Raw genomic sequence first — 11,430 nt, 5'->3', positions numbered from 1 at the left:
TAAGGACCTTTTATAACTTCAAATTTTCAGCAAAGTGAACTGAAAGGAGACCTCCATAGCTGGGTTGAGTTAGTTCTCTTGAAAGAAAATTTCTGAGTTGAAATTGAGTAGTCACTGCCATCTTTATGAAAGAAATCATTCAATAGAGCTATTTGCCATTCAATTGATGATTTTACGAACTCATTTGTTGAGGAATTATGCAAATTGAAGAGCCCAGGGCCTGAAAGGTTAAACTTGTCATTGGATAAAGGTGACTACTCCAAATAAACTAGCCTTGGGCCCGTGACCAATTGGACTTGGCTGTCCTTAAAATTCGGGTGGAAATTTGGGTCCGTAGTTGTCTATGGTAGAGTTCTCCTATTGCTTATTGCAAGAGACTCAGAGGATTTGATATATTTTAAATTCTCAATGATCATTTTGAAAGAATATTTGGTTCCTTTATGTTCGAATTTCATAAGCAGTGACATTCTCTAGGCCCCGATTATATATATTTCCAATCGACATCAAAGATCCTTCAATATCTGAAAGCTTCGCTCATTCCATGGTCTGTTGCTGAAATTGCCGAAACCAGTTGTGAGTTATTGACAGTTCTATGCAAGCTGCGTCAAGCATGATCTGGTCCAATTTAAGCTGACAAGAGTCATTCCCAGCTGATGCAGTGGCTTCAAGGTTTTATTACAGTTCTATGCCATTTTCAGCAGACTTTTGGCCATAAACAGATTCATTTTAGCAGTTCCTTCATTTGCGTGGACATTGTTCAAACCAGTTTGCTACTAAAAGCCAGCTGAACACTCCACAAGTTTCAAACCAGGTTTCCAAACTCAATATTAGTGCCAGTAACATTCAGCATAACTTCCAGCATATCATCATAGGGCAGTGGTTCATATTTGACTCTGTATGGAAGCAGTACAGTATTGAAGACTGCAGTTCGCATCATTTGAGATGGGCTAAACACTAACCTTGTTTCTTCTCGCTGATTCAAAATCAGATCCAAGAGCTTCTGGGTTCATTTCAGCTGAATCAAGAGTTCAAAGGACAGAATATGTTAATATAGTGATTGAATACAAGGTTGTTTCTTTTCCCACCTATGGCGCCACCATTTGTTCCTCACATCTATGGCTGTAGTGATGTTGAGATGGAGTGCATGATTTGGGCTGACGCACTCGACGCTTCAACCATCGTGTGACATTACGGCTTGCCAGAGAGACTGTCAGACTAAGTGCAGAGTCTATGTAGATGCTCATAGAAAGAGAGCATTGTGACCTAGGCAAACCTCCATTCCGCCGATGGGAGCAAGCCCGTGATCGCTTGTTGAGGATTTATGCTCTGACAGAGTATCGACGATGATGTGCTGAGGAGAGAGCCAAGGAAGACCGATGGAAAAATTTCTTGGCAAAGCATCGCAGAGAACGGGAGGCTCACCATAAACAGAAAGATAATCTTGATTCCCTCACCACGAAGTTCCAGAGACTCGAGCGACATGCACATACATCCCCTTCTTCACCCATCGAGCGACATGCACATACATCCCCTTCTTCACCCATAGAGGACGATGATGAGGCTAGCGAACAAGAAGGGGAGGAAGAGATAATGATTGAGTCAAGAGAGATTGTTGAAACCATCACAGGTGTTGAAACCATCATTTTAAAGCTAGAAAGTGATGGTGGTGTGCTTGCTACCTGTGTTGTTGTTGATACTAGTGGTGAGCTTGTTGTCCTTGATGGTGAGGCCGTCGATGATGATGATATTGAAGTTACGACAGAGCACGCTGAGACAGAATCTATCGCACCGTTAGTGAGCATAGTTGAAGATGAGGAGCAGACACATAGTCATTACAGATGACATTACCTTTGCCACATGCACAGATAGAGTCTTGGCAGATGATGTTCATGTTGAGATGGTGTTGCCTATAGATGTTACATACGATATAAATGAGATATTTAGTGAGATTACAGCTAGTTGGCCGGGTGGACTACTATACAACTGCCAGTTTCAGCACATGCTTGTTTTGATATGGACTACCACCCCTCATGACCGCCACAGTTGCAGGGATGATCCGTTCTTGATAAGATGCATGAGACGGATTGACTTCTATGGATTACTACTCTCCTTGAGAGAGTGGATCATCTACATTTTTTACCCTGGCAGAGTCCTTCCACTACGAGGCTGATAGGAACTCGAGGACGAGTTCTTTCAAGAAGGGGAGTTTGATGCAAGCACATCCCCTGGGCATTTTACATCAGCCTCCATGTCTGCCTAGTGTGTATTTTCCTTTGGTTTCACTAGGATTAATCATATGCTTTCATGATTGTATTTTCCTTACTTTCATGTGTGTTTAGTTGTCATATGCTTACTAGGGATAGTTAAGTCATTTGATATTGTAATGGGCTAGTATATAAAGCCCCATGGTCTCTCATTTTAGACACCTCTTAATGATTTGAAATTTGTGAGAGAAATTTTCACTTGTATCTCTTTTGTTTTTATTGGGAAATTGGAATTGCAAGCTGTAGCTTCTTCTTTTTTTTTTTCAATTTCTCCCATCATTTCATCCCTTGTTGCAAGCAAGGGTCGTTGCCGACGATTCCGCGCTTGATCGTATCTCTTGTGTCCCGACGCTCAAAGTAAGATCAAGAACCCTATCTTCTCCAAAATTTAAAATTCAAAATAAAAAATTATAGATCCGATTTGATTTGTGCTTCTTTCGATTGTGCGCTTTACGTCACAAATTCAATCGGTTTCCCCAAGGTGGCCGGCATACGACAAATCTAGTCGTTGATGACGAACAGAAAGAAGATGAAGAAGAGCACGAAGAGGAACAAAATACAGAAGATCCCATTCCTACTACTTGTCCTCCTGGGCGGGCCTTAATGATACATCGTGTTATGTGCACATCAAAAGTAGAAGAGTCCACGCAGCACAACAATCTCTTTAGATTCAAGTGTATGGTCAAAGAAAGAGTTTGCAATGTTATCATTGATGGAGGTAGCATGGAGATTTACACGTCAAAGGACATGGTGAAGAAGCACAACTTAAAGACAGAGAAGCACCTTACCCCCTATAAGCTCGGTTGGATTTTAAAGGGTTGCGAAAAAAGGTAACAGAACGTTGGCGTATTCCTTTTAAAATTGGTGCTAACAAGGATGGAAGTTTATGTGATGTTATCAATATGGATACATGCCACCTTTTGTTGGGGAGGCCTTGGCAATTTGACAGGGATTCAATTCATAAAGGAAGAGATAACATCTTCGTTGTTCGTCAAAACAATAGGAGTTATGCACTTCAACCTCTAACGGACAAGGACACCAAAGCTTCTCAAGTAGAGGGGCAATTGTGTTTGATGATGGTAAAGGAATCCTCCATAAAATCCAAGAGGAAGTCGAAACACAGCGGTACCAAAAAGAAGCAAAAGAAGCCTATTGAACCTAAAGCTAAGTACAATGTGGAAAAGAAAAGCATCGACGTGTCAAAGTCTTTGAAGTTGGAATGGCTATGGTGAGCTTGAGGTCGAGTTCTCTTCAAGTGGAGGGGAATGACATGGCCACATCTCCATGTTGCATACGTCTCTTGGCTGCAAATGATAAGTATTTTGAAAATTCCAAAAAGCTTATCATCCCTATATTTTAGCATGCTATTACGTTTTTATTAGTTTTGCTTTATAAAAAAAAAAAAAAAAGAGTCCGGAAGTAATATAGTCATTTACTTGTTAGGAGTTTTGCTACTTGTTTGCTATTTTTTAGGAGTTAGAATACATCTAGGAGTTTTATTTAGAGAAGGAATAAAAACCTAACATGCAGCCATGCAGGGTTGTTGCAAGATTGATTTTTTTATGAAATAGAATTTCTGAGCTTCTTGAATAGCTATTTGCTTTGTTCTTCGTGGACTCGTCGAACACCTCTTCGTGGATTCAAAGGTTCATTTCGATCGGTATTGAAATTAATCAACTTCGACTCGTTCTTCGCACTTCCAGCTACGACAAAATTCTTCAATTGATTGGGTTTCGCTAACATAAAACTGGTTGGAGATTTGTGAGAGAATAATTCCCACGAGACGAGCATCAGAATCGCACCTAATAGTGGCCGAACACAAAGGGAAGACAACGGCTCTCCCAATTGATTGAAAAATCATCTATCATGTGAAGAAATCATAACTTCGATGAAAACACAAGATCAGACATCGTCCTTACCTCAATATTAACTTCTTGGCTCTGAAAATTCTTCGCCAACTGACACTCTCTTGGCTCTGTAGAATCTCCTCCAGCCGCTTCTCTCTCTGTTTTCATCTGGAGGAATTAAGGCTTGTTATTAGTATTCATACTCCTCATTAAGGAGCCATAATCTCAGCCCTAAGATTTTATAAGAATACCCCTCACTTAATCAGTGTTAACATTAGGGCAATTGGTGGTATTTTGGGGTATATTTCAATATGTATGTGTAATCAAGAGTGTTGTTGACCTTGGAGACCATTATAAGGCTGACCTGAATTCTACCGGCACCAGTTGGGTTCAAAAAGTGGCGACTATCTTTTCTTGCATCTTTCTTGTTAGAAATACCCAATAAGATTCAAGTTGGTCCCATCGGCATGATATCAATTTGATGTAAGCCCTGTAATTGGAGTGGCCTATCATAGAGACAAAGAGGAAATACATTCATCAGCGATATTTTTATAACACTCAGTCTGTATAGTTCTCTGGAAATACATCCTTAGGAAAAGTATAATGGGGCCTACCTATTTGGATAATCTCTACCATTCATTTGTTGGTCCTAAAATCCAATCCATAGGATGATCGGGGCTATAATAGATTAAAAATGGATGGGTCAGAAAACTACCTCTATAAATTGAAGGGTTAGGATCATTTATCCGAAAATACACGCCCAAGTAACATATAAAATTGACTATGATTAGAAATGTTTAATTGGATAAGGGGTTGGGATCATGCTATGTCAACCATTTCTTTATCTTTTGGGATCATTGTCGTAAGGCCTCTATAATTTCTCTCTTTTTCATCCGCATACTTTTGCCATAAGATATCAGATCCTTTCTCCCTCGTCTAGTATGTTTAAACCACACTTTTCAGCAAGCTTTTCAGGTAGAATCATCGGTTCGATTGGTTTGTATTTCACTAGATACGGTACGTAAAGTGTTGGTGGGCCACTCTGAAATGTTGGAACTTTTCATTTCTATTAACTAGTTGTAGTCCCGTGATCGCACGGGGCGGCCAAAAAATTAAATATTATAGTTGTATTCATTATCCGTGCATTGTGAAATATTATTTGGAATCATAGCATAGGCTGACAAACATCTATGTTTTCCATGGAGCGCTGAGAAGTACAATATGTACCTAACCATTATACCATGTATTTGTGAAACTTTGAGTAGAAAATCAATAAAACAAGACCATGAAATAGAGACGAACTAACATTTAATAAAGGAAATGATAATCAACTGACTTCTATTATAAAACACAGTGGCACCAACAAAGTTCGTAATGAAACAAAAGCATACCAATAGATAAATCTATTTAGGAACAATTACCAAAGGGGGGCAAAAATTAGGCAGAATTATCAATTGGACCCAGGCTTTTCAGAAATTACCAATGGGGGACAAAATCTGTCTTGTCATTAAAAGCTGGACGAAAATGCCCTTTTCTTAAGCAACACATTTTGCTTTTCCACTTTTCCCTCTTCTCTCTTCTTTCCCTCTTTTTTTTCACTTTTCCATTTTCAACTTGTTTTTTTTGCCCTACCAGTCATCTTCTTCATCATTTTAGCCACCATTGGAGGAGGGAAAGCTCGAAAACTTGAAACGTGAGTTCATTCCCATCTCTCTCTATATCTAGGTTTTGTTTTTCATTTGTTTTAGGGTTTTGTATTTCTCCTTCTCCCTTTCAATGGAGGATGAGGAAGATGAATCGTACGGTAGAAAGAAAAAAACGTGAAAATGAACGAGTGAAAAAAAAAGGAAGTAAAAACGTGTTCATAAGGGACTTGATAAGCCCATTCGGAATTTGATAACCCCATTTTGATACTGGATAACCCCAACTCCAGAGACGTGAAAACCCCCTTCCAAAACTCCAGTACCCTTGGGCAATTTTAAGGGACTTGATAAGCCCATTCGTAAATTGGTAACCCCATTTTGATACTAGATAACCCCAATCCCAAATACTTGAAAACCCCTTTCCAAAACACTAGTGCCCTCGGCCAATTTTTAGGGACTTGATATGCCCATTCGGAAGTTGATAACCCCAATCCTAGAGATTTGAAAACCCCATTCCAAAACTTCAGTACGCTCGGCCAATTTTCAAGGACTTGATAAGCCCATTCAGAAATTGGTAACCCCATTTTTTATACTAGATAACCCCAGATAACCCCAATCCCAGAGACTTGAAAACCCCCTTGCAAAACTCTAGTATCCTTAGCCAATTTTCAAGGACTTGATCACCCCATTTGAAAATTAGTAACCCCATTTTTTATACTAGATAACCCCATTCCTAGAGACTTGAAAACCCTCTTCCAAAACTCCAGAACTCTCGGCCAATTTTCAAGTACTTGATAAGCCCATTTTGATACTAGATAACCCCAACCCCAAATACTTGAAAACCCCCTTCCAAAACTCTAGTACCCTCGGCCAATTTTCAGGGACTTGATAAGCCCATTCTGAAATTGGTAACCCCATTTTGATACGTGATAACCCCAATCGTAGAGACTTGAAAACCCCCTTCCAAAGTCAAAACGTGTTGTATATGCCAAAGGGTATTTTCGTCCAGCTTTTACTGACAAGACCGCTTTTGTCCCCCGTTGATATTTTTTGAAAAGCATGGGTCCTGTTGATAATTTTGCCTAATGTTTGTCCCCCATTGGTAATTGGTCCATCTATTTATAATGACCCAGGTGAATAAGAACCCTATATAAATTTGTGAATAACAGCAGCCAACAAAAGTTCGTTACTTACAAATTAGCATATAGTTGTATTCGTTACCCGTGTGATTGTGAAATATTATTTGGAAGCATAGCACAGGTTAACCAACGTCTATGTTTTCCATGGAGCGCCTCGAAGTACAAATATTCTCCTGATGAATAAAACAGGTCATAAAATGTCATCGATATATGAAACAGGTACCACAATAAACCATTCACATCATAAGAGAATCTTTTTGGAAAATGGGATACCAAGCCTTCTTTTGATATTAGTACTCTCTCTCTATCTCTCTCTGTTATAAACTTAAGTAACAGGTTATTGACGGATTTTTTGGTAATGGTAACAGTCAATGAATAAAAATAAATAATGAAGAAAGAACGTTTTAGATGGTTGTGGTGGAAGGATAAGAAATTGGAACAATTTTAAGTAGACTTAAAGAAGAAGAAATAACGGGACTTTTTTAGGAGACTACTAATAGAGGATTAAGCGTTTTGGTAACAAATCTTTCCTATTAACTAAAATTAAAAAATTCAATTGAGAGAGAGAGAGAGAGAGAGAGAGATTTTAGGAATTGATATATTATAATAGATATATAAGATAGCAACTATTTAGGAAATATAGAAAATTCTTTTGTAATCTCTAGATACCAACATACAATCGCATTAATTATCTTCATAAACCAATGTATATTCCCCACTACCATCTAATAAACCTGTAATTTTCAGTATTTCTTCTTTTGCCTTATGATTTCCACAAGCAGTAGAATCTTTAGCTGGACAGAAAATAAAAAAGGAAGAAATAAGGAAACCCATCTCTATTATTTAATTTTAAAACTATACATACAGAAAGATCCTCACAATATCAGACAAAATAATAAGACGGATAATCATGAGCCCTGACTGAATAAAAAGAAATATAGTGGCTCATTGAAAACTTACCAAATATTGCTTTTCCTCCCCAAAAATTTACACCAGTTCTTATATTTTTTAAACAACATTTTCATCAGTCCATTCACAGCTCTTTCATCTAACTGATATAATAGAAAAAAACTATTTCAGATTCAAAGATCATTATCAAAGTAAGCCAAAGAGATATACGTTCAATAGTAAACCCTAGATTTTGCTACCGCTGGGCTTTCTTTGTTTCTCCATCGCCTTCTCACGAATTAGGGTTTTGCTCAGTTGTAGACAGAGAGAGCACTTAGGTTCGACGATTTTTCTCCTTCACCTATTTTTCCTCTTGCTATATAGCAGTAGATGAGGCGTTTATGAAGAGGGAGGATGAAGAGTCGCGCTGAATTCAATGTATAAGGAATGTGGAGATATAACCCGTAAAGAATGCATTGCCTCTTTTCAACGTCTCTTGGAATACTTAGGGGGGAGGGGGTGTTAGTCGCGTGGGATTTTAATGTGTGGACATTAATGTACAGACTTCTCCGTATTGTTCATGACTCTCTGGGGACTTGGACTTTAATGTGCGGACACTAGGACTTTCGGAACTTTAGGGTGGACTTTTAGAATCATGCGGACATTGAAATCACCCATTAGTCATCAACAAATACAAATATATGAATTTAAAGTCCTAGAGTTTTAATAATTGAATTTGTAGGCCCTACTAAAATATCTATATAATATTGTACATTTGTGGGTCCGGCTAAAGTAGTAACAGTGGATAGAGTTACAGGCTCGTATGTCTAGCCCAATAATAAGTTAATAAATGTATCATTTCTCTTACTGTTCGTCTAACCTAATAAATGTAAAATTCCGAATTAAGTGCCGTAATAGAAGGTTAGAGCATTGGAATGAATCGCAGGCTTCTATTTTTTCTTGGAGAAATACACGGGTAGAGACCTCTCGTATAACAATTCTGACAGTTCCTTTTAGAGTGTTTTTTTTTTTTTCGAGAGAGTAATGGAAGATATAGACAGATTTTTTTGGGAAGGGTTATTTACGCCCGTTTTGATCACTAAGGACACCCAGCGCCGGTGTATCAATGACTAAAGGGGGCCTAATGTACTTGATGTCGGAAAAATCCAGTTGGTTTGATTGCCCCGTACACTGGCGCTGGGTGTCCCTGTGATCGAAAGGAGCGTAAATATCATTTCTTTTTTTTTCTTTTTTTTTTTAGGAATTGTCTGCAAAATTAAAGGGATAATAAATAGAAATTAGTTATGGAATTAGAGGAAGGAACGTTTGCAATTCTCAATAACACCTCTTAAAAAGGGCTATACACAATGTTATCCAAATTAAGAAACTGAATAAGTGTTATTCATTAATATCCTAATTAATAGCCAGAGAGGCACTTTGAATAGATATATCCATTAAAGTCTTTCGAAATTTAGATTTTTTTTAAGTTACGTGAGAGAGGAGGGGCTGGCACGTGGCTGGGCTATGCAATCGGTTATAACCGAACCGATTTAGCCGAACCAAGGTAACCGAATACATTTTGGTTAGCTAAATTATGAAACCGAAACCGAAACCGAAACCGAATTGGATACAAACCGAACCGAATACTGATTTTGGTTGTTTGGTTTTCCGTTTAAAACCGAATAATGAAGACGCCCAATTCTAGATTAAACATCGGTGATGGGGTCGCCGGTCCCAGCTGCAATTGCCAGAGTTGGAGAGGCGGCAAAACCCAAAACCAAACCCTAAGAAAACTTGAGATGGCGAGATGCTGACTTGCCTTTGCAGCGGTGACAAACCCTAAGTCAGTAACTCCCAAACTCAGTCAATGTGAAAATGAAAAAAACTTGAAAGTATGAAACCCTAGAAAGGAAAAAGCAAAACCCAGCGACATTAGCCTGTGTAGCTTTCGATTTTACCTGGTGGCGTGGTTTAATTGAAATCTTACCCAGGCCCTTATCACTTGCGCTAGCCTATTTCAGAGAGAGAGAGAGTGTGCCTTTTCTGCCTTTTCTGTAGATGCTTGTCATGCATAAGTCCCTTCCCGTTTAGCAGCCATCTGTCCGACAGGTCTGAGTCATGTTGATCTTGAGCCTGATCTTTGGCCGATTGAGACCACCTATCAACTCTTCTTAATTCGTGCCCCACAGCTGTCTTCAATTTATTTTCCCGAGTTGGCACCTGTCCCACTTGCGGGCTTCCCCTTCTTGATGACTCCCATCTGTCGGTGTGAGCGTTTCTCCGCAAGACACGTATCCCGTCATGCATAAGGTAGCGTTCTATAGAAGAAACCTTAAGCTCTGTTTGGTTTGCCGGGTTTTTTTTGTGCCTGGGAGTTTTGTGGGAGAGTAAGTTAAATTTTGGTCCCATCCCATGTTTGGTTGCCTTTTAGCACTAGGTTTATTTTAATCCCACTCTTGTAATGATTACTTGTGGGGTGAATTTTTTATCCCACTTTTGTAATGATTGCCTTTTCATCCCATCCCAAGATAACCCCAGGAACAAAAATAAACTCAGGAACCAAAAATAAGCTTGAGAAGAATATTTTTCTACCCAACAGTTCAAGCAACCAAACAAAGGTTTTTTTTTCTCCCACCATATCTCCCAGGGTATTTTTTTCTCCCACATAACCAAACATGGGATTTTTATTTTACCAGGATACTTCCAGGACTTTTTTTTTCCCACCTATCTCCCAGGGTATTTTTTTCTCCCACATAACTCCCGGGAACAAAAAAAACCCGGCAACCAAACAGAGCATTAGAGATAAGGATCAACTTAAACCAACTAGCGTATTAGCCTATTATTTTGCCTCCATTCCGAGCCTCATATCTCGAACCATTAGCTCCCTTGTCAAACCAGGTGAGGCCATTTGGCCACCACCTCAACAATTTTATATTTTATAGGGTTTAAATTTAAAATGCAAATTCGGTTAGTTCGGTTAACCGTATTCCTTACTTTTAAAAACCGACACCGGAACCGAAAACCGAATATTTCTGAATTTTAAAACCATAACCGAACCGATATTACAGGTAACCGAAAACCCAAATCGGTTCGGTCGGTTAATTCGGTGTTAACCGAATAATGCACAGCCCTACATGTGGCAGCGCCCCAGCTTTGAGGATTCTGCCTTAAATATATATATATATATATATATATATATATATATATATATATATATATATTTTGGAAGATCCTCTTGCCAAAAAGAACCGTCAATTGACTCAATTTCAAAAGCTCCTCCCCAAAAGTCACTTAGTAGGCCCGACTTATGTGGTAATTAAGATTCATCGATCTTAAGTGGTCATAATAAGGCCTAGACCTGGCAAACGGGTGGCCTGGGCCGGGTTTAACCCAACCCATATGGGTCCAGGTAGTATGGGTCGGGTAAAAAATGACCTGAATTTTACGGGTCACAATTTGGTGAACTGGGACCTCACCTATACGGGCTGGGTGGACTGGCAAGTCACTTGGTTTTTATTTATTTATTCCCACCACTATAATAGGATGATCCAAACCGTCCATGTGATGGGCCATAACGTAAATAGGTTGTGCCCAAAAACTCATTTTTATAGGATGATCCTAGCCCTCTGATCTATGGAGGAATTGCATA

The 11,430-nt window shown here is 39.0% G+C and overlaps 1 long non-coding RNA gene across 14 annotated transcripts; it reads right to left on the bottom strand.

Moving 5' to 3' along the window:
- Nucleotides 1-386: 386 nt before the first annotated feature.
- Nucleotides 387-9,965, bottom strand: LOC143855547 (uncharacterized). Of its 14 annotated transcripts, none has more exons than XR_013237916.1 (8): nucleotides 9,740-9,965; nucleotides 7,854-9,620; nucleotides 7,628-7,687; nucleotides 6,949-7,066; nucleotides 4,726-4,789; nucleotides 4,476-4,617; nucleotides 1,680-4,279; nucleotides 387-1,561 (listed from the first exon to the last, which is right to left on the bottom strand). It is a non-coding gene; the product is annotated as an uncharacterized LOC143855547 (long non-coding RNA). The 14 variants fall into 14 exon arrangements; XR_013237925.1 differs by having other exon boundaries at nucleotides 1,680-1,780; nucleotides 4,184-4,279; nucleotides 7,854-9,962; XR_013237926.1 differs by having other exon boundaries at nucleotides 7,854-7,945; nucleotides 9,769-9,962.
- Between the last annotated feature and the right edge of the window lie 1,465 nt (nucleotides 9,966-11,430).

This window comes from Tasmannia lanceolata, unplaced genomic scaffold (assembly GCF_043159265.1).
Source record: "Tasmannia lanceolata isolate RefF3 unplaced genomic scaffold, GAP_Taslan_0.1 ptg000021l, whole genome shotgun sequence".
Classification (NCBI taxonomy): domain Eukaryota; kingdom Viridiplantae; phylum Streptophyta; class Magnoliopsida; order Canellales; family Winteraceae; genus Tasmannia; species Tasmannia lanceolata.
Note: the sequence above shows the minus strand (reverse complement) of the source record. Positions and strands in the feature narration are given on the sequence as shown.